Raw genomic sequence first — 26,144 nt, forward strand, 5'->3', positions numbered from 1 at the left:
TAAAGTTGAAGCACAAACCTGTAAGAGAACACTTTGATGTGAAATAGCACCCTGACGTCCTGTCAATGGCTACCAAGTTTAACAAATTTAATAACTTTTATCCTCAAGTTACAACAAACAAGTTAAAATCAGAATAGACCATGCCAATTTCAGGCTAATTGTCTGATTTATCAGGATTCAGTAGCCCAATGCTTAGATATTTAATAATCTGTGCTTACACTCCTGGATCAATTCCTACACATCTAAATTGAGCTGTTGTATCTGTTGAAACTTAAACCACTAACGAAGTGATTATTTCATACGTATACGAAAAATGAACCATGTTAAACCAAAACGAGAAGGCTTAATTAGTGTTTTAATGTGCCCTGAAATTTTAAGAATACATGTAATTATAGATTTCATCCATAGTAATTCCCTATTTCATCTACTGATTATTAGAAACTAATTATTATAAGCCAAAAATATGTTTAGCAGATCTTGCAAGTCTAGATCTCAATAATACAAATTGTTTATATGCCGCATGTTTAATTTAATCGGGCTATGCCAAAGTGATATTGATCCGAACACGTATAATCTCTTCTCATTTGGTTTCAAATATTAAAACATGGGTCTGAAATGTATTACTTCTTATTCTAACACGATCCGATTCATTTTCCTATTTTAAAAACAAAGAAGGCAGAAAACAGTGAATTATTACACAACAAATCACTGCTCTGACGTCACAATTATTTTGTCATTGCGTCAAATGGCATAGCGGCGCGCTAGAAAAGAAAACGATAGAAAGGGGCAAATATTTAATGAATGACGTCAAGGTTGTACTTAAAAATCCTTGGTAACGTGTTAGAATCGAAATAATATATCTCATTTAGTGATTTGCTCTTGAATAAATCATTGACGTTCAGATGCTTATTATTATATCACTCCAGCTGCAACCTCGTGATATAATTCCTTCGCATCTGAACTCCAAACAATGATTTATTCAACGACAAATCACTGGATGAGATATATTATTTCTTAAATAAAAATGCAACATATGATTATAAAAATATACTATATAACAGAGCCCACAAAATCACAAGAAGTAAAGTTGAGAGAGGAATTGGGCAACTGAAGAGAAGGTTTGGGATATTGCATGGAGAAATTAGAATGAAACCAGAGAAAGCCTGCAGGTAGATAGTTAACTTTTTTCCCTTTTAAACACTATTGTTCAAAGTTTAGTTACATCGGTCTTTCAATCTGTGTCATGAACATCATTCAGAAATTTAAGAAATATTGAGTTATGCTAGTAACCGAACACTGTATGATAGCCAAGGGTTTCACTATTTCAAGACTTGATTTATTTGAAACCGAAAGCAAAAATAATGGGCCATAACTCATAGAGAATTGTTCACACGACATGCATGTAAATTTTTCTGTTGCATCTAAATCTAAATTAAAGATGAATTATTAACTGCCTTTCATTTCATATCCTAAATGAATTAATAGTGAAAAAAGGTATATATTATTCAGAGTTATCACTGCATGCGCAGTACTGCACAACATTTGCAAGCAGAGAGACATTCCATTGCCTGATGTGGACAATGAGGACCAAGATGACCAGCCACAAAATGCAATTGACCCAAATGCTCCACAAGTGGGACTGAGATATAGAGATTACATTGCAAACAGTTATTTTTGAACAATTAGGTAAACATGTATCAAATAATATTTCCGTTAGACAGTGCGCTCCACTATTCGGCGATTTGACAGTAAAATGAATTAATGTCACTATCAGAAACATCTGTTTTAAAAGGAAGATAGAACAGTATATGATATAAAATATTTCTTTTAAGTCATTATCTTATGTAGTACCAAAGCTATGTCCATAAAACGAAGTTTGTCAAAAAATATAAGTATGAAAGGGGCGTAATTTGGTAAAAAACTAGAGATGCTTTTGAGAAAAGCTCATGTCTCCCACAACTCCCACTATGAACAAGAGCTGTCACAGGAGACAGCGCGCTCGACTAATTCGATGCTGGATAGTGAAACTGGGCACATCTGAGGAAACTAGAGCTGTCACTGTAGTGTTTAATGACTCCAATTGCGGATGAAGATATTGCACAATAGCCTGAGTCTATGTCAAAAATATCAACTTAAAGTAATAAGAGAGGTAAAGATAAAATGTATCAAGTAACTGTACAAGTATATCCTAAGCAAAAAATGGCATAATTCATCAAGTAAAAAGGGTAAATAATTCATGAAAAATTGGTCCTATATGCACCTTGTGTCATATGATGTGGGTAATGATGTTGAACAATTATTTTAAGTTTAAATCAGATCCATTCAGTAATAACAGAGATAGAGTGAAAGTGCATTAAACTTTAACCTGAAATTCTAAGTAAAAAGGGGAATAAATCATGACAAATTGTGCCAGAGTTATGCATCTTGTGTCATATGATGTGGGTGATGATGCTGAACAACTATTTTAAGTTTGAATCAAATCTATTCAATAATAACAGAGGTAGAGTGAAAGTGCACCAAAACTTTAACCTGAAATTCTAAGTAAAAAGGGGGAATAATTCATGAAAAAATGGCGCCAGAATTATGCACCTTGTGTCATATGATGCGGGTGATGATGTTGAACAACTATTTTAAGTTTGAATCAAATCCATTCAGTAATAACAGAGATAGAGTGAAAGTGCATCAAAACTTAAACCTGAAAATCTAAGTGAAAAGGTGGGATAATTCATGAATTATTGGTACCAGAGTTATGGCCCTTATGTCAGATGATGTGGATGATGATGAGGAATAAGTATTTCAAGTTTGAATCAAATCCATCAAGTAATTACAGAGATAAGTTGAAAAAAGAGAAAGTGTAAAAAAATTTAACCGAGGTGGGGATGCGGAAAGACGCCGACGCCGGGTCAAGTAGGATAGCTCTCCTTATACTTCGTATAGTCAAGCTAAAAATGTCTAGTTTCTCTAGATGGTTTAGACGAGTGGATCCAATTAGATGGTCTGGACCAGTGGATCCAATCAGTAATTCAAGGGCCATAAATCAAAAGTGCCTTGGTGGATTTGGCTAGTTATCAAACTTGGCTAAGGTCTTATGGCCAAACACATTTTGTTCAAGTTTGGTGAAGATCGGATGAGAAATGTTCGACTTAAGAGTGCGGACAAGAGTAAAAAAGCCGATTCTGGTAATTCAAGGGCCATAACTCCAATATGCCTGGACCAATTTGGCTAGTTATCGAACTTGGCCGAGGTCTTATGGTCAACCATTACGTTTAAGTTTGTGAAAATCGGATGAGAAATGTTCGACTTAAGAGTGCGGACAAGCTTTGTGACAGACAGACACATGCAGAATTGAATAAATCAATATGTCTCCCACACCACTGTGTGGTGGGAGACATAATTAAAATCAAAGTTAAGGGGATTGTTACCACACTGGCTGATGAAGATGATAGAGATACATTTTCAGTTTCAAGCGAAAATTGCCAAAAAACTTTAAGTACAAAAGGGGCATAATTCTGTCAAAACACAATTACAATGACCTTGTAACCACACAGGCAATGATGATTATAAAGGAATATTTTCAATTTCAAGTCATTTTCCTTAAAGTAACAAAGAGATGTCTATAATAAAAGCTTTCAAAAACAAGAGGGCCATGAAGGCCCTGTATCAGTCACCTGACCTATAGACCTAAAGATCATCAAGATTAACATTCTGACCAAGCATCATTAAATCTATCTCGGGTTATTCTGCAATATCTCTGGTTAATTTGCAATAAACCACTTGCATACAATGAAGTCATCCGATCCAGGTGTGTAGCACAGTCATAAAAAGTAGTTACCATTTTTTCTAACTGTCGTAAAAAGTAGTTAACATTTTTTCTAACACTGTTGATACTAGTATGTTGTTTTAGAATCGAAATAACAAGTTCCCAAGTGTGATTTATATGTATAATAACCCGAGTTTTTTGTTTTCTGTGAAACAATATATCACTCATGCCTACGGGCTTCGTGAAATATTCTTCCGCATAATAACTCAAACACAGGTTATTCTACGATAAACCACGTTTGGGAACTTATTATTTCTTACATATATGTAATGGCTTTATTTCACTGGCAGCGTCCAAAATCATTCTTCTCCCAGCTGTTTTTTCAGAAGTCTTATCTGTAGCCCCAACTTTTCCTCTTTCAGGATTTCTATCTTCCTATGACAGTTGCATCTGCAACAAACCACTTGAACTGAAGAGGACTGATTAGGAATTGCTCGAGCTGAAGTGGAATTTCTGAAATAGTAACACAATACATGTTGATTCAAGAAGATTTAGAGACCAATTGATCATCTAATGGGGTTAATGATTCAACCATCTGTGTGAATGAATACCGGCAATCATACATGAAGTATCACAATCAGACATGAAGTATCCTGCCAGTGCAAAAAAAATTCAGTTATTCATGACAGCATGGTTCTTTCCTGAACCAGTTTTGAAATGAACCAGTACTTAATATTTCAATATATACTGGACAATATATTTTACAATGCCATCATACATTTACCATTGTTCAATGAAAATTAAATCTCAATTAATGATTTGTCAATGAATAAAACCAATGTCTGGAGTTCAAATGTGAAGGAATTATATCATGAGGGTGCAGCCTAAGAGATACAAAAATACACATCTGAACAACAAACAATGAATATATTAAAAAGGAATTCACTGAATGAGATATATTGTTTCTAAACTAAGACATTATCATGAACTTTAATGTACATAATTGATGACATCCATTTAAATTTTGATGATTTTGTAAGTTTCTTTTCCAGTGGCCCAGTGCTCTCCTTTGCCTCTTGACACAATAAGTGTGACTGAAGAGAAAATAAACTGTTGTATAATAACACAAAATTTTCACCAGGCTTTTATTAATATAAGAATCAGTTTGAGCTAAAATTAACCATCTTGTACATTTTTTTTTCAAAATCAAGGAGTTCTTTTGTTGTTCAATGCAAGTCAACTCATACCAGAATGATGTGTGATCCTCTTCAAGAGTATTTACTACGTCTGTATCAGGAACACTAACATGTGTAGTCCTGAAATTTTTGTATAGATTCTTGAGTACACATGTATCACAATTATTTCACATCAAAATGATTGCAGTAAAGCATTTGTCAGTGGCAAGTTGTTGATTTTGCCTTTGCGACAAGTGTAGATTATGATCAGCCTGCACATCCATGCAGTCTGATCATGATCTGCACTGCTTGCGATCAAGCCATAATCAGTTTTGTAAGCACCTTTTTTTACAGTTAATGGTAGTGTCAAAACTGAAAAGATGGACAATTTCATTATACAAATTTAGCAGGGTAAGGGTTAACATGATCGTTTTATGCATTATATAAATTTCTATGAATGTTTTACATGTTACCCTTTCAGAAAGTATGAAGTTGTAAGTTGTTGTATACAATAGTTTGAATAACATATATATGTTTTACCATCATTACCTACTGTCACAAGGCCTTGACAGCTCATCTTCCTCCATAGCTACTGCAGATGATATGCTGCCACTGAAATGCAACAAGAGCTGTATGCAGGATTGTTTGTGATCATGCAACTATTTGAAATGCTGTACCAGAAGCAGAAAAGAAATGACACTATATTAATCGTTTTTATTATTATCTCCCCTTCCGCAAAAGTCATTGTATTTACATTAGTCAAAATCAAAAATAAAAGTGTGAAGTTTCAATTCAACATTTGCCTGAGTTTCCGAGAAATAAGTTGTATGAAAAAAAAAAATCAACCAATATTTTTCAATTGTCATTTTAGAACAAACCTCTTGTTTTTGTCCCTTTCAGGGTGTTTTAACGGAGAGAAACGTGAGTTAACTGAGAGATTCTAGCATTCACATGCTGTTATAACACATGTTCATCACATGTTTGACGTCGCGGGAGTGTACTAAAGCCATTACATAAATATGATAATATACTAGTGTAATAAAGCTTTGACGTCGACGTTGTTTATAGTATAGGAGACGTTGGTCAAACTGACTTGTTTATATAGTAAAAGAAAGTACAATTTTTTATATTTCGACAGAAAAATCTAACATGTGATAAAAAGAATATTACATTTGTGACTTTCCACATTGAATTTATTAAACTCATTGAATAAAATTGATAAAATGCTCGGCAGAGCCTCACATTTTATTATTTTATTCAATGAGTTTAATAAATTCAATATGAAAAGACACTTATGTAATATCCTCTATTTTAATATGAGCGATCCGTGGAAAAGCGTAAACGTATTACGGGCCCAAAACCGATAATTAAAAAGGAAATGAAGTAAACTTGAAAAAACAACTTAGGCTTTACCCATCATTTCATGAAAATTTAATGACGTTGAGGGACAATATATTAATTTACCTGGGTTTTAGGCCCTTTAAGCTAGAATAACGTTAGCGCATGTTTATTTCGTGTTATAACATCATCAGAATCCCTCGGGAATCGTTGGTACCCTTGCCCTAATGGCTCGGGTACCAACCAATCCTTCCAGATTCTGCAGATTTATAACACAAAAAAAAAAATGTGTTATCCCTACATTTATATAATCAATATAATTATAGCAAAAGTATTTGTCAATGTAAATCAAGAGGCCTAAATAGACTTCAGTCATTCACATGTTTAGGACAATGATTGTTTTATATTGCAAGAGACTAAATTGCGTGATATATGCTGTTGATGATTATTGTTAACAAAAATAGATTTAAAATGAAAATGGAAACTAAAATTACTTGAAGTTATTAATTTGTAGTAATGTTGTGTCCAGATCTGACCCAACAACTCCCTTGGTGTTGCAGGCATTTCTCCCTATCACTGCCATCACTGCTTCGGTTACCACGGACAGCTTTTTACAGGATGGCCTTCCTCTTGAATATTTAAATAAACAGTGTAAATATAATTACGTATATTGTTGGGAATAAAATATGTTAAAACCAAATTATTAAGTTCAAGCAGTGTCATCCAAAATTATAAAATAATAAATCTACATGTATTTTCTGGCAATGTATGGCAAAATGTACAATTTTGGCTTTAAAAAATGTGGAAAGCCTTCGCTTACCAAAAATAAGTGAGCATTTATGCATTGTTATTATCTTTACGATTAGCATGTAAGTATAGCAGACAGAGAGGAGTTAAATCAGATTTTTCAATAAATAGAATCAATGTAAGTCAATGCTATGCCTCTATTCTGACCAGAGATGCCAGGAACTTTTAGAACATCTTTACACTGCAACCTCTGTAGAGCAACACCCTTGTTGAGTTACAAATATTGACTTTTTGTAGAGGATGTTGTTCTGGAGAGGTTAATTTCATAGTATATTTCAGCCTAGGGAAATGTTGATGAAGTTGTAATAGGAGAGGGCCGCTTTGGAGAGGTTGAACTGTACATTCTATTACCTGTTAACTGCTGACTGTGTAGGTAGTCAGAGTATTGGGATCTGTGTGTCTGAGCCAGATTGTCCCATTTTTTCTTCAATGAGCCAATTTCCCTAGGTTCATAAGCTCTGGAATTAAACGTCTGCACAATTGTCTTCCATGCAGCTCCATTACTGCATGAAGTTATGGCGTGAATAAAATCAAGTTTTTTTAGTTAGATGAAAGACGTTAAACATAATTAATCTAGGATCTGTGTTAAGTTTATATTTGAAACAAGAGGGTCATGATGACACTGGATCGCTCACCTGAGAAATATGAGCTACATGTTTCAAAAGTCAAACTGATGATAAAAATAAGAAGTCAGTAAGTCACATTCATGTCAATGAAATTCAGTTTTACGTTTGTGTAAAAAACGGTGTATGTCATCAACATTTCAAGGCTGTATCTTAAAAAAACAAGAAAGTAGGTAGTAGGTCAAGGTCACAGTAAAAACACTTGGAGTCATCAGGTAATTATAATTAAACAGTCTTGGAAATAGGATCAGATGATTTTTAAGTATTTTTTCTTATATAACTCTCACATAATAACTAAGTGAACCCAGGGCGGGGCCTCTTTAACCACAGGGGCATAATTTGATTAATTTTGGTAGAGGACTACTAAACAATGCATCATACCAAATATCAAAAGCCTAGGTCGTATGGTTTCAGACAAGAAATTTTTTAAAGCTTTTTCCTTATATAAGTCTATATAAAACTTCGGACCCCCAGGGCAGGCTTCTTTTCACCCAAGGGGTACAATTTGAACAATTTTGGTTGAGGACCATAAGACAATGCTACATTACAAATGTCAAAGGTCTAAGTGTTGTGGTTTCATACTAGAAGATTTTTAAACTTTTTTTCCTATATAAGTCAATGTAAAACTTGGGACCCCCGGGGCGGGGCCATATTTGACCCTAGGGGGATAATTTGAACAACATTGGTAGAGGACCACTAGGTGATGCTACATATCAAATATCAAAGCCCTAGGCCATGTGGTTTTGTACAAGACGATTTTCAAAGTTTTCCCTGTATAAGTCTATATAAACCATGTGACCCCCGATCTTTGCCGATCTACTTGTACGTACATAGTGTATTTATTTTAAATTATGAAAAAAGTTAATTGCTTAGAATAGGATGAAAATTGTACTCGCTCTTAGTTCTTTATAGTACAATTCTCGTTTCAAATTACTTTACTGAATGAGAATTCAAATATCGCGGGCTTAGCGCAAAACGGTTGTAACTTATATGAAATAAAGAAGGAGTTACAACCATTTTGCGCTAAGCCCGCGATATGTTATGCAGGAAAACAATACTATAAGGAATGTAATTTACAAGTAACTCAGCTTCATACAGTGAAAAATGGAATCATGCAGTCTTAATTTTTTTGATTTATAGATGACACCAAAGATTGGTTTATTCCATGGATAGTTATTTAACAACAGCTTTCACATAGTTATCTTAACACAGATTCAATATATTTCAAATCCATGAATATGACCATAAATGTTTGCAATTACTTACCACAAAGCAATATAACTACACTCATACAATTTCTTATTTTATGCTGATGAGATACTGAACAATATCAGTGAGATATTTCTCCATATCACTCACAGTGTGCTGAACTTCATGAACTTTGTTTTTGTCACAGGCTGAGAAAAATGTGCAGTTAGTCCGGGGCTCGAACCGGGACCACTCCCTTACAGGGTGAGTGCTCTACTGACTGAGCTAACCGGCTGCCTGACACATCTTCTCCGCTAATGTGACCAAGTCCGTACCGTGACATTTTTTCCAGATAAAATTATCTCCCTTGAAATATATACTACAATTAACTCCCTTTGTTGTCTTTAAAAGTTTTGAATTACTGGTACCCTATGAATATCCTTTTCAAGCCATACAGGAGTCATGAATAGGTAGACATTCCAATACAGAACAAGCTAGCTATAATTCAGTTTGCAAAATAAATAATATGTTACCTTGGCTGCTAGGCCTTGCCATTCATGTAGCTAATAATTAAAGAGTTGAATAAAATAATATTATGCGAGGCTCTGCAGTGCATTTTATCAAGTTAAATAAATTCAATGTTGAAAGTCACAAATGTAATATTCTTTTTATTACATGTTATTTTTTTCTTGTCGAAACATCAAATTTCTACTTTCTTTTCATATATAAACAAGTCAATTTGACAATATACTATTAATTTTATGCTTATTGGTGAAATACTGGAAAATAGCAGTGAGATATAAATGGATATCACTCACAGGCCCGAACTTCCTTTTTTTTCCAGATAAATTATCTCCCTTGAAATATATATTCTTTAATTACCTCCCTTTGCTGCCTTTAAAATTACTGGATTATACTAATACTCAAGCCATACACGAGTCATGAACTGCTAGACAATCCTATATAGAACTAGCTATATAATTAAATTTGCAAAAGAAATAATGTTACCTTTGTCAGCTTGGTTGCTAGGCCTTGCCATAATTTCATAAAGCTACAGATATATATGTGTTTCCTCTACTTTTTTCCATTGGTTCACTATCGTGTTGTAGATTTTACTGGCGACAGCACATTTAGCTGGTTGTTGTCTTAGTTAATTATCACAAACATCAACTCAACCTTACGTAATATGCCAGCATTTACTTTCCCACTCCAAGCCCAGCCAGTTGTGTTCCAACTTCCATCCATTTTTGTTATGCTATGCAGCTCCTAGATCAATATTTCCTAGCTATTTCTATTGAATCCATGATGATATTTAATTCTGCAGCTTGATTTTCCAAGGACATACGCAAATATTTAAAATGTATGTCAGATGTCTGTTTGCATGCCAGTAAAAAATGTATGAAAACTTATACAATCATTCAAGTCTAAATATATATTTATCAATCTATCCTCTATACCCAAAATCCGCTATACCCAAAGCACTGTATGCTTCCAATAGTTTGGTCTTTCAAGTGTTTTACGCATAGTCCAGTAGTGCCTACTACTAGTGGGGCCATATGCCCATACAGTATGAAAAATTATCATAATATTTCCTAGGATTGCGTCAAATTGGACTAAACCCTTACCTATATGATTTCATTATCCATTCCAAATGTAGTCCTTAAGACCTGACATATTCATATCACTTTATAAGCTCATTTCAATGGATATTTTACAGTTTTTATTTTCCATGTTAAATCGAATTTATGCTACACTACTTTCATACTTCCCGTTTAGCAGTTTAGACGTAAAAAAAGGCTTTGATATTAAAAATGCAAAATGTCAGAGTATAAAATGTTGAAAGTAAAATGACAACATTTTCACGTCTAACTCTTTGGACTAGATCTATCCCAAATCATGCAATATTTCTTGGTTTATGTGCAGAAAGCTTAAAATCCTATCACGCGTAATGTAGATGAGTCATTCAGCATTTCCGTTATAAGGAAATGTTTGTGGAAATTGCAAGACGGTAGGCATACTACCCTATATCATAGAGGAGAATATAGACTCGATATGATAAGGATACTTTTTCGTTAAAACTTACTATTTAGTAATTTATGCCTCTGCATGGAGTGGAAGGAGAGCCCCTCCACTCCGCTGTCTCCACCAATCACCTCACACAGCAATAACGCGTCTGACATAGAAAAATTTGGCGAGCGAACGGGCTTCTTGGATTCCTCCATTCCGTCTGCTTTGACAGGTGATATGCGCGCGGTGATTTGTCATATCCGTTTTGATACTTCCGTTACTATATTTAGGCGTGGGAAATTCCAAATATGCTTGACAACGGGTTAAGATTTTACTTAAGTTCCTTTGTAAAACTTAAGATTTTCTTAGCTAAGAATTTCTTAAGTTCATTTTAGAATAGGACTTAAGTTTAAGATTACTTTTTATCTTACCTAAGGAAATAAAATTAAGATTTTCCTTATCTTAAATGTATTTTCTTAGATGCTACTGAAATACGGCCCCAGAGCTACAGAACCTTTACATATAAGCTCCTCACAGTCAACAAGTGTGTAAAGTTTCAGTCCATTCCCATTAGTGGGTAATGAGTGCCAACTTACATAACAAGAGGGCCATGATGGCCTTGTATCGCTCACCTGAGTACCATTGCTCAAAATGATATGATCAAGTTTTGACATAGAGCACATAGGCATACACATTAAATATCATCAGGATAAACATTTTCTTGTAACAGTCCCTTTTGACCTAGTCAGGGCCAATTTCCATACCAAGTTTGAGGGTCCTAGGCTCAAATGCTGCATTTTTGTACTAACATGACTGTTCCTTATTAGATGCTGCTGATTATATTCGTTTACACAAAATAAAGGGAGGTAATTTGTCATAAATTCAGTCAAAAGTTATCTACCCTGATTGTCTGAGTCCATCTGATGGCACAAATGACATTTCAAATCAGTATCTTCATTGGTTACTGAGATACACCCACTTTAATTTGAAACAAAGGCAGGTAATCTGACATAAAATCAGTCCATAGCTATCTACCCTGATTGCCTCAGTCCAACTAAAGACAATAATGAAATTTCAAATGAGTTCTATAAATAGTTACTGTAATAAATCCATTTTTATTAAAATCAGGAGAAGTAATCATGCATTGGTATATGCATGTAGAAGATACAGAGTACAAACCTATACAACAATATACTAGTAAAGTATTCATATCGATAAATGTTCAATCAAGAGTTATCTAATATGACTATTTCTTACCATGGAAGATATAAATAACACTTCAAACCAATCTCATTAGAAGCTGCTAAGGTGTATTCATTTAGATAAAAAGTAAAGGGAGGTAATTTTTCATAAATTCAGTCAGTATTTATCTTCACTGAATGTCCAAGTCCATCTGTTGACATAAATGAAATTTCAGATCAGTATCTTCATTAGTTACGGAGATATACCCATTTTAATTTGAAACAAGAGCCATGTTAGACATGGCTAATCCCCCCCGCCGGGCATATTATAATTGAAGGCTAAAGTTCCTGGCAAGTTAGTGTCTGAAAGTATTAATTTTGGGGAAAGCTTTGAAGAACCATTTAGCTGTGGTCCGCATCAGGGGTTTTAAAGATGTGGAAGAAAGAATAAGTCAGTGGTGAGGTGGTTTACTGCTAAATTTTATTAATTTTCATGAACAGTATAGCTGTGAAGTTTTTCTATATGGCTACTGTAAAAAGAAGGAATGGAAAGCTAACAGGGAACAAGAGTGCCAGAATGTCACAATATATGCCGTCACAGCAAATTTCTTTACTCTAGCACCTGTATTTGCAAATGGAATTTTAATTTTGTGGTTGTTTAGTAATCACTGTAAGTCTTTTGTTTTTCTAAGTCCACAAAAAAACTCCAGGTAGATATACCTTAAAATACACCTAAAATTGGAAAGTAACATCTACTGGTATGTTGTACCACAGAAAAGTGGTCTTGTTTTTTCCCTACGGTCAATTATAAAAAATGTTACAATATAAGTTATTTATAGTAACAACTATTGGAAGTTAATCTTTAAAAAAAAAAACAAAAAAAAAACAAGAGCTGTCTCCATAGGATGACACATGCCCCCGATGGCACTTTGAATGAATAGTTATGGCCGATGTTAGAGTTTAGGACCTTTGACCTACGGACCTGGGTCTTGCACGCGACACGTCGTCTTACTGTGGTACACATTCATGCCAAGTTATTTGAAAATCCATCCATGGATGACAAAGATATGGACTGGACACGCCCATCAATGCACTATCCTTTAACGTCTAAGTGTGACCTTGACCTTTGAGCTACGGACCTGGGTCTTGCGCACGACATGTCGTCTTACTGTGGTACACATTCGTGCCAAGTTATTTGAAAATCCATCCATGGATGACAAAGATATGGACCGGACACGCCCATCAATGCACTATCCTTTAACGTCTAAGTGTGACCTTGACCTTTGAGCTACGGACCTGGGTCTTGCGCGCAACACGTCATCTTACTGTGGTACATATTCATGCCAAGTTATTTGAAAATCCATACATCGATGACAAAGATATGGACCGGACACGCCCATCAATGCACTATCCTTTAACGTCTAAGTGCGACCTTGACCTTTGAACTACGGACCTGGGTCTTGCGAGCGACACTTCGTCTTACTGTGGTACACATTCATGCCAAGTTATTTGAAAATCCATCCATGGATGACAAAGATATGGACCGGACACGAAAATTGCGGACAGACTGACAGACCGACAGACCGACAGATTGACAGACCGACAGACGGTTCAAAAACTATATGCCTCCCTTCGGGGGCATAAAAATTTAAGTCCACATAAAAATTTTTACCAGGTAGAGATTGGTCAAAATACACCTCAAAATTGGATGTAGCATGCATGTTGTACTACAGAAAAGTGGTCTCAATTTTTCCCTACGACTAGTAATGAAAAAGTTACAATAAAAGCTATTTAAAGTAACTACAAAGGGAAGTAATTCTAAAGAAGGGAACTGTGCATGACACTTCGTCTCATGATGGTGTATAATTGTGCCAAGTTACATCAAAATCCCTCCATGCATGAAGAAGAAATGCTTCGGACAAAGTCATTCTTGTATCTGACCTTTGGCCTCTAAGTGTGACCTTGACCTTAGACCTAGGGACCTGGATCTTGCGCATGACACTCTGTCTCGTGGTGGTGAACATTTGTGCCAAGTTATATCAAAATCCCTCTATGCATGAAGAAGAAATGCTCCGGACAAGGTTTTCATTCTTGTATCCTTTGACCTCTAAGTGTGACCTTGACCTTAGACCTAGGGACCTGGTTCTTGCGCATGACACTCCGCCTCGTGGTGGTGAACATTTATGCCAATATATATCAAAATCCCTCCATGAATGAAAAAGATATGCTCCGGACAAATTTTTTTAAGAAAATATGATAAAGGGGAATAACTCAAAAAATAGGCAAGGTAGAGTTATTGTTCTTGCACATTGCACTTCCTCCCAATGTGTTCTGTCAGTGTATGAAGTTTGAAGAAAATCCCTCCAGTACTTTTGGAGTTATGCTGCGGACAAATTTTTTTAAGAAAATAAGATAAAGGGGAATTACTCAAAAAATAGGCAAGGTAGAGTTATTGTTCTTGCACACTGCACTTCCTCCCAATGTGTTCTATCAGTGTATAAAGTTTGAAGAAAATCCCTCCAGTACTTTTGGCGTTACGCTCCGGACAAATTTTTTTAAGAAAATAAGATAAAGGGGAATAACTCAAAAAATAGGAAAGGTATAGTTATTGTTCTTGCAGACTGCACTTCCTCCCAATGTGTTCTATCAGTGTATGAAGTTTGAAGAAAATCCCTCCAGTACTTTTGAAGTTATGCTCCGGACAAAGATCATTGCGGACGGACAGACGGACGCATCGGACGGACGGAGAGCATTTCTAATATCCCCTTCTCCTTTGGCGGGGGGATAATAAAGGGAGGTAATCTGACATAAAATCAGTCAATAGTTATCTACCCTGATTGTCTCAGTCCAACTAATGACAATAATGAAATTTCAAATATCATTCTTGATAGTCTTTTAATTTATTTTCATTTGACAAGTTATTACCCATTAGTCTAGACATACATGGATGAACTGTAATGTAACTGCATGAAGTACACGACTGTTGAAACCAAAGAATATTGGAAAGACTTTACACACATAGAATTCTTCAGAGAGATAAAAGTATAGCATTCATCCTATTGTGTTCTTCAAGTCATACCTGATCTGCTCAGTCGGTTTCACCAGGCCTGTGTGTAGATCTCAACACTTCCTGCACCAAGAATCTGAAATATTTATTACACATAATGAGAAACCATTTACCAGTTAACTCGAACAAGTCTGGGGTTGTAGACCCGTCTAATCAAGTATCCTTGCCATTGGTCAATTTCCAGACCAAGCTCAATATCAACCAATCAGATGCTGCAGCTTTGAGACTGTTCTCTAAACTGTTTTACACGGCTACTAAACGCTAGCGCCATCACCAAATTGTGGTGATAAGGAAAAGAGCTATCGGCATTTCCGTGGTGCAGCTATCGCCCGTTTGAAAATGTAAACACGTGAGTAAAATTTATATTTTATCTTATATTTTTATTGATAGAACCTTTTTCAAAAATCGGAGAATGTAGTTCCGTGTAACAACACTTTAACTAGCGGTTGGCTGTGATTTCATTAAAATAATATGCAAATTGTGGTGTCAGGAGTTTTTCTCCCGAATCTGACGGTGGCACATTTTCATATCGGCCAGTATTCGAACACCATTCCGATTAATGGACACATTGTTAGAACATACCTGCGCATGCAAATTGTGTAGAAATGATAAATAACTATATACGTACACACCATGAATAATAGAATCTCGGGTTAGAAGAAATATTCCAGGAATTTTTAAAAGTGGTGGCGCTATAACTCTAGTGATGGCGCTATACAGTAGTGGTGGCGCTGTTACGACAGTCAGTAATACAAAATGATGGCGCTTCCGGAACAAAACAAACACCAACATTCTCTAACTGATAATATTCCTGCAAGGAATTATGTTATTAAAGAATTTCAAAGAAAAACACGATCATAGTTTATTTGCCTTTATGAAACATTCTCTATCCAAGAAAACAAAAGAAAATACTCACAGACCCTTGGGACTCTTGTAGTCAAAATAAATTTCCTTTGTTTAATTAAAATGTTAATGTATAATTATTTCTAACCTTTAAATATTCTACCTAAATACAAACGTAAGTGTACTTTAAATTCAGGTCATGAAAAATAGTAGCAATACTTTTATTTCAAACATATTATTATATTAAGATTCTGAAAGTTACTTCCCTTTGTATTTTTACGTCGTTTGCATGCATTGTAAACAAAAGACCCTACCTTCACAATTCTTTCTGAAAAGTACAGTACATTTTCAATTCCCATCGATTAAATATGATTAATCAATACAGCTTAGATGTACAATCTGAATCCATATATACATGTAGATTATTTTACGATCATGTACAGGTTACTACATGTATTTTGTTGAGTAACGTAATTTGGGTGTAGTGTGGGATAAGTTGATAACATCAATTATTGTAGAAATTTCCGTGGCTTGCAGTCAGACATTTTCATATTTTAAAATTGAATATATCAGCCACTAATCATATACAACAGCGCCACCACTAATGTATAGCGCAACCACTTGGGTGATAGCGCCACCATTTTCAAAAATAGTCGTGTTTTAACTTTTTACTGTGTTTTTCGTCATTCTTTGGTGTATGGGAATACGTGTTATTCAGTTCTACACGATTTGCATGCGCAGGCATGTTTTTACAGTGTGTCTTATCATCGGAATGGTGTTCGAATACTAGCCAATATGAAAATATGCCACTGTCAAATTTGGTAGAAAAGCTCCTGGCACCACAATTTGCATAATATTTTAATGAAATTACAGCCAACCTCTAGTAAAAAAGTTGTTACACGGAACTACATTCTCCGATTTTCGAAAAAAGTTTTATCAATAAAGAAATAAGATAAAATATAAATTTTACTCACGTGTTTACATTTTCAAACGGGCGATAGCTGCACCACGGAAATGTCAATAGCTCTTTTCCTTATCACCACAATTTGGTGGTGGAGCTAGCGTTTAGTAGCCGTGTTTTATAGTCTTAAACCCTGGTTAACTTATAAATGTTCAACATTAAAACTGTTTCATCAGGTAAAAACATATTTAAGAGTTTTGCAACGCTAGTTGTTAACTTAATAAAGTTCTGTTCAAACACTATTTCTTGATTTATCCTTGCAGTACTTTTTGGCATTGCAGTACTTTTTGGCATTGCAAAGACTCTGGGAACACCAGTATACATATTCAACAACAGGGCCATTATCAGATCGCTCACCTGAGTTGCACCGCTTGCTTGAACAATGATGACATACAATAGTAAGAGCCAATATAAAACAAGAAGATTTTTAATGTTTCTACTGCATACATACAGGGGGAAGCGATCAAACCCCAGGCAGCTATGTTCTTTTATGAAACAGAGTAACTTGTATACTCTTTGTAAAAGGACACCTAAGAAACATTTGTGTAAACTTATATTTTAAAATTTGGCCAGCTGTTTCTGACAGGGAGATTTTAAAGTTTTCCACTATATAAATGTAGGGAAAAGAGACCGTGCCTCCTGATGGCCATGCTTTGTGAAGAATCAAAATAATCTAATAAACAATTTTGGTAGAGGGTCACACAATACTTTGTGGGAAATTCTTTTAAAATTGGGTCAGCAGTTTCATACAAGGAGATTTTTAGTTTCCACTATATTATACACATAGGAAGGAGACCACACCCTCTAATGGTCATGTTTTTTCAAGAATCCAAATAACAATATAACAGGGCTTTTTCCACTTGTCTCACGGGGCCGAAGATTAGCCCCATTCCCAATCCAAAAATAATTCCCAACTAAAACAATTTTTTGATTATAATTTAAAGAAAACTCTTGCACAGCGATTTTTGTTTAGCTAATGAAATTGAATAAAATGTCGGAAAAAATAACAACTTGTTTCTATTTTTAGTAACACGACTCTGCACCTCGGCAAAATTTAACTAGAGTTGTCACAGGAGTGACAAATTATACCCCCACAATATGGCCTTGTCACGCAACTAAGCCAATGTTAAAGCCAAACTTGCTTGACCTTTGACCTCAAAATCAAAACAGGTCATCTGCTGGTCATGGTCAACCTCCCTATGAAGTTTCATGATCCTTGGCCCAAGCGTTCTCAAGTTATTGTCCGGAAAAGGTTTAAATGTTCCAGGATACTCTGACCTTTGGAACTCAAAATCAATAGGGGTCATCAGCTGGTCATGACCAACCTCCCTATTAAATTTTGTGATCCTAGTCCAAAGTGTTCCGAAGTTCTTGTCCGAAAACCGTTTTAAATGTTCCAGGTCACTGTGACCTTGACCTGTGACCTATTGACCTTAAAATCATAAGTGGTCATCTGCTGGTCATAACCAACCTCCCTATACATTTTTATGATCTTAGGCCCAAGCGTTCTCAAGCAATCATCTGGAAACCCTTTAACTGTTTCATGTCATTGTGACCCTGATCTTTGACCTACTAACCTCAAAGTCAAATCTGACTTGTATTTTATCATGTTACATCTGTGTAAAAAAATTATGATCCTAGACCCAAGCGTTCAAGTTATCATCTGGAAACTGTTTTACTGTTCAGAGTCACTGTGAACTTTGCCTATATTTTCTGATGTTACACCTGTGTACCAAAAATTATCTAAATTGGTCAAGCCTTTAATGAGTTACCATCCAGAAACCATGAAAACCAATGGAGCGACCGACAAGCTCTCTTCTATATACACACCCCACCCAAAAATCTTTTTGTGCTTTTGGGGGTATAAATACAAGATTTTGACAAAAAATTGTATGTTTTGTAAGTAAAAACCTCTAAAAATCCATGAATACCAATTATTAAAAAAAGTACCAAAAACATGTTAACAGATAGTTCTTACACCATTAAAATCTAATGTCACATATTTTGCGACCCACTTTTTTCACTTGAACACAGACACACTCACACTCTACTATTTAGAAATTCAGCTGTAATTGTTGTTAAAACTGGGTGTAAATAAAAGTTTAAATATGACAAATGAAGAGTTACTCTATTTTTGCAGTCTGCTAGAATCAGCAACTTGTAAAAAATATCTTGAAAAATAAATTCTCTAGATTTCACTGGGAGATACTTTAAATTTCAAATTCATTTGAAAGTATATCTGTAAAATCTAAAATAATGTCTTAAACTAATGTAATTCAATGTTAAAAACTTACAATTTACTTGATTTATCAATACTTTTTTCCCTATCTTGACTTTTCACTGTGTAAAAAAATTCCCAATTTTGACATTTCACCCCATAAAAATTCCCAATCTGACATAGGGCCTTTTTTCCAAAACCCCTAGAAAAAGCCCTGTCTTAGCAGAGGGTCACACAAGGACCATTTGAGTGAAATCATTTTAAAATCAGGTCAGCAATTTCATACAAAAACATTTTTATATAGGGAAAAGTGACCATGTTTTTTGATGAATTGGAATAATTTGAACACGTGGGTTACATATTGACCAATGGTATGAAATTATTTTGGAATCAGACCAGCTGTTTTGGAGATGCTGTTTGCAGCATTTTTCTATATTTAGCTTGGCTACTCAGGTTGAATGGTTTGAACAATTTTACAAGACCACCCAAGGCACATCCTGGGGAAGTTTCATCAACTTCCATCTAACGATTTCAGAGCTTTCGCTTAAGGACAGTGTGGTTTGACAGATGGATGCTAGATGGCGAGTGATCACAATAGCTAACCCCTAGTACTTTGTGCTCATGTGAGCTAATACAAACAGTGCTCTTGCCTGTTTATAGTGTAGCGTTTCAGCATGAATTTGGCTATTTAATACAGAACTACTTAGTCTTCTTTTTCCTGAATTTCAAACCAACTCTGATCAGGATTATATAACTGACAATATACAGTAACTGATGAAGACTTTAAAGCATGATTCAGTCATTAGCTGTCTGACAGTTAGATTCCCTTACCTTATTTAAGAAATATCCCAATCATCCGTCCTAAAGGACTGGACTAGAGGAGTAAATGTTCACAGCTATAGTTTCATGTCAGGCAGGATAGTGTGTTAACAGCTGCAGCTTCATTCTGGGCAGGACAGTGTGTTCACAGTTGTAGCTTTCATACTTGGCAGAATAGTTGTATTCACAGTTGTAGCTTCAACCTGAGCACAACGGGTGTGTTCACAGCTGTAGCTTCATACTGGACAGGACAGATGTGTTCATAGTTGTATCTATCATACTTGACAGGACAGATGTGTTCACAGCTGTTGCTTCAACCTGGGCAGGATAGGTGTATTCGCAGTTGTAGCTTTAATATTGGGCAGAACAGGTGTATTCACTCGTAGCTTTCATACTGGACAGGACAGATGTGTTCATAGCCTCTGCATACAATGTAGTAACTTCTGAACAGATACAATTCTCCGTAACTGAAAATATTAGTATACAATCAATTTGTAACTTCTAATCAGGTGTTTGTTTCTGATGAGTTAAACATCATTCACTGTAATGCTTCAACTATGCATGACCCTAGCTTCTGTTAGACCTAAAAAATTATTGTTTGTTTATGGTAACAGCCCAGAAATCACTAGGTAAAGTAGGTAAGCATTTTTTTAAATATGGTATAATAATTTTAGTGATATGCTAGAATAACCAGCCTTACACTTAAGCACAGGGTGTTGATGTTCCTGTGATGACAAATCAGTGTAACCTGTCTTAAGCAGCCAGCCAGGGGAAGCAGACAATTTGGCCGCTTAAGCCAGGTGACCGCTGATCGGAGGTGCATCCAGTATATGTATTTTTCAGACTTCTAACCAGTGTCCAATCATGACTTTAGCCTTTAGGCCCATTTCTTCTGCGTTTTTCTATTATTATTTTACCAGGATACGTTGACATGCATTTGCCTTCGCAATACGAATGGTCTTCTTAGCAATCTACAACTCCGGCTTGTCTTTTTTTACAACAAAATTTTTTACAGACAATTGTTTACAATTTTCGCCATTTTGGTAAGGGATGCTACTCTCCGCACTTACTGACTACGCTAAAATCTAAGATTGCCGTTACATTCCATAAAAGATCAAGTGGTTTACATTTCTTTCGAACACAATAAATTTCGTATAAATTTAATAGAGTGCTTTAGGGTATAGCAGATAGCTAACTAATTTTTCCTGTAATCCAATTCAAAGAAATTAAATTTAGTAGTTTTTTTCTTGATATTGGACAGAAAACAGCTATGTTTTTCAAAACATTCAGCTTTTAATAGAAATTCATGTGTTTTTACTCCCCATGCCATTGTTTACATATGCGCTGATTTAGGGTGTACAGGATAGCTTTGGTCATTTTTCCCATTTTTAGTTTAAAACCCACATCTAAACAAACTTCCCAATTTTTTTTTTTTACTATAAATCAGAATAATAATGTATTCCCTATTTAAAAACATTCAGCTTTTTAAATTTCTATCAAATCTTTTCATTCACTGAAGTTTTTTATATACACACTGATTTAGTCAATAGAGGATAGCTTCAATTTTCATTTGATGACATATGAAAAATAACACAAGAAGCAAACATTTAAAATGTATGTCAGAATGTCTGTCTGCATGCCAGTAAAAGAATGATATGAAAATTTATACAATAATTATCAACCTATCCTCTATACACTGAAATCCACTATTCCCTAAAGCACTGCAGGTACGTGTCCAGGTGGGGGCCAGGGGGCCTGGGCCCCCACAGCTGGCTGGCTAGTTACGATTTTTATTTCTATGGGCCCCTCAATTAACAAATTTATACACCAGTGCAACTGGCTTGATTTGACAGCAATACACGGCTAAAGAGCCATAAAACCGTGTCCGGTAGTGGAAATTATCCCCAGGCATGTTACAGGTAAAAGTTTATCTCTACATGCTTCATTGATCGCTCGCTTTTTAAACGCGGTACATGATTGGGTAGTGGGTAGTTTTTCATTATATTTGCTTAGAACACAAGAAATGCAGAAAAAGTTCAAAAAATATTTTTGTGTTTTTATTCATTTTGTTATTAATACTTATTTGTGAAATTAGTAAATTATTTTTTCTACAAATCATGTCATTCTGTATATCAATTTTGAGCAGTTTTTGATAACTTTCTTTTTAATGAAATTACACATATTATTTTTTTTGTTTTAAATAATTAGAAAAAAAGTTTTTTTTATATTTTGATTGAAAGAAAAGGGTAGAATGAATGAAATTTTATTCATTTGATTAAAATGTAGTATAATTATTGCTGACAATCATATAGACTGGCATCAGTCGTTAGAGTGACCCACTTTCGAACTTGACCTAGATATCATCAAGATGAACATTCAGATCAACTTTCATACAGATCCAATGAAAAATATGGCCTCTAGAGAGGCCACAAGGTTTTTCTATTATTTGACCTACTGACCTAGTTTTTGATCGCACATGACCCTGTTTCGAACTTGACCTAGATATCATCAAGATGAACATTCAGACCAATTTTCATACAGATCCCATGAAAAATATGGCCTTTAGAGAGGTCACAAGGTTTTTCTATTATTTGACCTACTGACCTAGATTTTGAAGGCAAGTGACCCAGTTTCGAACTTGACCTAGATATTATCAAGATGAACATACAGACCAACTTTTATACAGATCCCATGAAAAATATGGCCTCTAGAGAGGTCACAAGGTTTTTCTATTAATTGACCTACTGACCTAGTTTTTGACGGCACGTGACCCACTTTTGAACTTGACCTAGATATCATCAAGGTGAACATTCTGACCAATTTTCATGAAGATCCCATGAAATATGTGGCCTCTAGAGAGGTCACAAGGTTTTTCTATTTTTAGACCTACTGACCTAGTTTTTGACGGCACGTGACCCAGTTTCGAACTTGACCTAGATATCATCAAGCTGAACATTCAGACCAATTTTCATACAGATCCCATGAAAATATGGCCTTAGAGAGGTCACAGGTTTCTATTATTTGACCTACTGACCTACTTTGAAGCACGTGACCAGTTTCGAACTTGACCTAGATATCATAAGTGAACATTCTGCCAATTTTCTAATCTCATGAAATATATGGCCTCTAGAGAGGTCACAGGTTTCTATTTTGACCTACTGACCTATTTTGAGCACGTGACCCAGTTTCGAACTTGACCTAGATATCATTAAGATGAACATTCAGACCAACTTTCATACAGATCCCATGAAAAATATGGCCTTTAGAGAGGTCACAAGGTTTTTCTATTATTTGACCTACTGACCTACTTTTTGAAGACACGTGACCCAGTTTCGAACTTGACCTTGATATCATCAAGGTGAACATTCTGACCAATTTTCATGAAGATCTTTTGAAATATAGGGCCTCTAGAGAGGTCACAAGGTTTTTCTATTTTTAGACCTACTGACCTAGTTTTTGTTGGCATGTGACCCAGTTTCGAACTTGACCTAGATATCATCAAGGTGAACATTCTGACCAATTTTTATGAAGATCTTGTGAAATATATGGCCTCTAGAAAGGTCACAAGGTTTTTCTATTTTTAGACCTGCTGACCTAGTTTTTGAAGCCACGTGACCCAGTTTCGAACCAGACCTAGATATCATCAAGGTGAACATTCTGACCAACTTTCATAAAGATCCCATGAAAAATGTGACCTCTAGAGTGGTCACAAGCAAAAGTTTACGGACGCACGCACGCACGGACGACGGACACCGCGCGATCACAAAAGCTCACCTTGTCACTTTGTGACAGGTGAGCTAAAAAGACCCTACTATTCAGAGGGGTTAAAGGTCAAGTATGGAAAGGGTACTGACATTCTTTATTTTGATGAAATAGAATTATATTAGAAACAAGAGGGCCAAGGTGGCCCTAGGTCGCTCACCTGAGAAACAAACCATAACACACTATAACAGTTTAAACATGTTTGACCTGGTGATTTCATGGAAAAAAAACATTCTGACCAATTATCATTAAAATTGGAGCAAAAATCATAAGTATAAACAAGATTACTTTTTATTTGACCTAGTGACCTAGTTTTTGACCCCAGATGACCCATATTCAAACTTGACCTAGATTTCATCAAGGCTATCATTCTGACCAAATTTCATGAAGATCAATTGAAAAATACAGCCCCTATCCCATACACAAGGTTTTTCTCTGATTTGACCTCGTGACCTAGTTTTTGATCCCAGACTACCCATATTCGCACTTGACCTAGATTTCATCAAGGCAACCATTTTGACAAAATTTTATGAAAATACAGTGTAAAATGCAACCCTTATTGCATACACAAGGTTTTCCTTGATTTGACCTAGTGACCTGGTTTTTGAACCCAGATGACCTATATTCGAAGCTGACCTAGATTTAATCAAGGCTATCATTCTGAAAAAATTTCATGAAGATCAGTTGAACAAGAGTGCCAGAATGTCACAATATATGCCTGTCAAAGCAAATTTCTTTACTCTAGCACCTGTATTTGCAAATGGAATTTTTGTTCTGTGGTTGTTTAGTAATCATTGTAAGTCTTTTGTTTTTCAAAGTCCACAAAAAAACTCCTTACCAGGTAGAGATACCTTAAAATACATCTAAAATTGGAAAGTAACATCTATGTTGTACCACAGAAAAGTGGCCTTGATTTTTCCCTAAGGTCAGTTATAAAATAGTTACAATACAAGTTATTTATAGTAACAACTAAGGGAAGTTAATCTTAAAAAAAAAAAAAAAAATTGTAAGTCCACACAAAAATCTTTACCAGGGGCTGTATTCATAAAGCATCTTATGTGTAAGTATAAGAAATTGATTATTTACTTAAGTATTACTTAGGTAAGAAATTTATTTCACTTAAGTATATTTGTTATTCATAAAACAACTTATTAAGTAATTCTTGGCTTTTACTGTGGACGAAAACATTTAAAAAAACAAGAGCGCCGCAAGCAGGGCAATATACGCCCAAAGGCTTACATCATAGGATGGAAGCAAAATTTTAAGAACTTCACTGTTGTAGTCCAAAGGACTGGAACAACAAAAGGAAAACTTCAAAAAACAAATCTAAGTCCACAAAAAAAATATTCAAAGTCTACAAAAAAATCCTTATCAGGTACAGGTATGTAAAAATACACCTAAAAATTGGAAGTACCATCCATGTTGTACCACAGAAAAGTGGTCTCAGTTTTCCCTTACGGCCAATAATAAAAAGTTTCAAAATAAGCTATTTATAGTAACATAAAAGGGAAGTAATTCAAAAAAAATTTATTGTAATTACAAACAAGAGGGTCATGATGACCCTGGATTGCTCACCAGAGTAATATGAGCTACATGTTTCAAATGTCAAACTGATGATTTTTAGAATTTTTTTGGAAGATTTTCCTATGTACAAGTAACCCCTGGGGCGGGGCCAATTTTACCCCAATGGTCATGATTTGAACAGTTTGTAGCAGTCTACTAGGCAATGTTACATATCAAACATCTAAGATCTAGGCCTTCTGGTTTATTTTTAGCAAATTTATGAAGATTTCCCTATATACAATCAAGTAACCCCTGGGGCTGGGTCAATTTGAAGATTTGAACAACTTTTGTAGAGGTCCCTTAGACAATGCTTCATGTCAAATATCTAAGCTCTAGGCCTTCTGTTTTTCTTTTAGAAAATTTTGAAGATTTTTCTATGTACAATCAAGTAACCCCATAGGGCGGGGTCATGATTTGAACAAATTTTGTAGAAGTCTACTAGGAAATGCCACATGTTAAAAATCTAAGATCTAGGCCTTCTGGTTTATTTTTACAAAATTTTTGAAGATTTTCCTATGTAAAATCAAGTGACCCCTGGGGCTGGGTCAATTTTGACCCCGGGTTCATGATTTGAATAAATTTTGTAGAGGTCCACTAGGCAAAGCTAAATGTGAAATATCTAAGCTCTAGGCCTTCTGGTTTATTTTTAGAAAATTTTTGAAGATTTTCCTATGTAAAATCAAGTGACCCCTGGGGCGGGGTCAATTTTGACCCCGGGTTCATGATTTGAACAAATTTTGTAGAGGTCCACTAGGCAATGCTACACGTCAAATATCTAAGCTCTAGGCCTTCTGGTTTATTTTTAGAAAATTTTGAAGATTTTTCTATGTAC

At 35.2% G+C, this 26,144-nt stretch overlaps 3 long non-coding RNA genes across 4 annotated transcripts in view; 1 reads left to right on the forward strand and 2 right to left on the reverse strand.

The window, feature by feature from the left end:
- LOC123534404 (uncharacterized) overlaps positions 1-26,144 on the reverse strand; it is a 113,294-nt gene that overhangs the window by 32,456 nt on the left and 54,694 nt on the right. For both annotated transcript variants that reach the window (XR_008366552.1, XR_008366553.1), the window contains exons 7-8: positions 20,000-20,454; positions 15,159-15,222 (exon numbers count right to left, since the gene is read on the reverse strand). This is a non-coding gene — a long non-coding RNA (uncharacterized LOC123534404). The remainder of the gene's footprint in view (positions 1-15,158; positions 15,223-19,999; positions 20,455-26,144) is intronic.
- Positions 1,023-5,160, forward strand: LOC128547446 (uncharacterized). The gene is made up of 3 exons (XR_008366556.1): positions 1,023-1,169; positions 1,510-1,686; positions 4,183-5,160. It is a non-coding gene; the product is annotated as an uncharacterized LOC128547446 (long non-coding RNA).
- LOC123557567 (uncharacterized) lies at positions 4,137-7,589 on the reverse strand. Its single transcript, XR_008366555.1, has 5 exons — positions 7,432-7,589; positions 6,768-6,902; positions 5,485-5,547; positions 5,008-5,076; positions 4,137-4,273 (listed from the first exon to the last, which is right to left on the reverse strand). It is a non-coding gene; the product is annotated as an uncharacterized LOC123557567 (long non-coding RNA).

This window comes from Mercenaria mercenaria, chromosome 12 (genome assembly GCF_021730395.1).
Source record: "Mercenaria mercenaria strain notata chromosome 12, MADL_Memer_1, whole genome shotgun sequence".
Taxonomy (NCBI): Eukaryota; Metazoa; Mollusca; class Bivalvia; order Venerida; family Veneridae; genus Mercenaria; species Mercenaria mercenaria.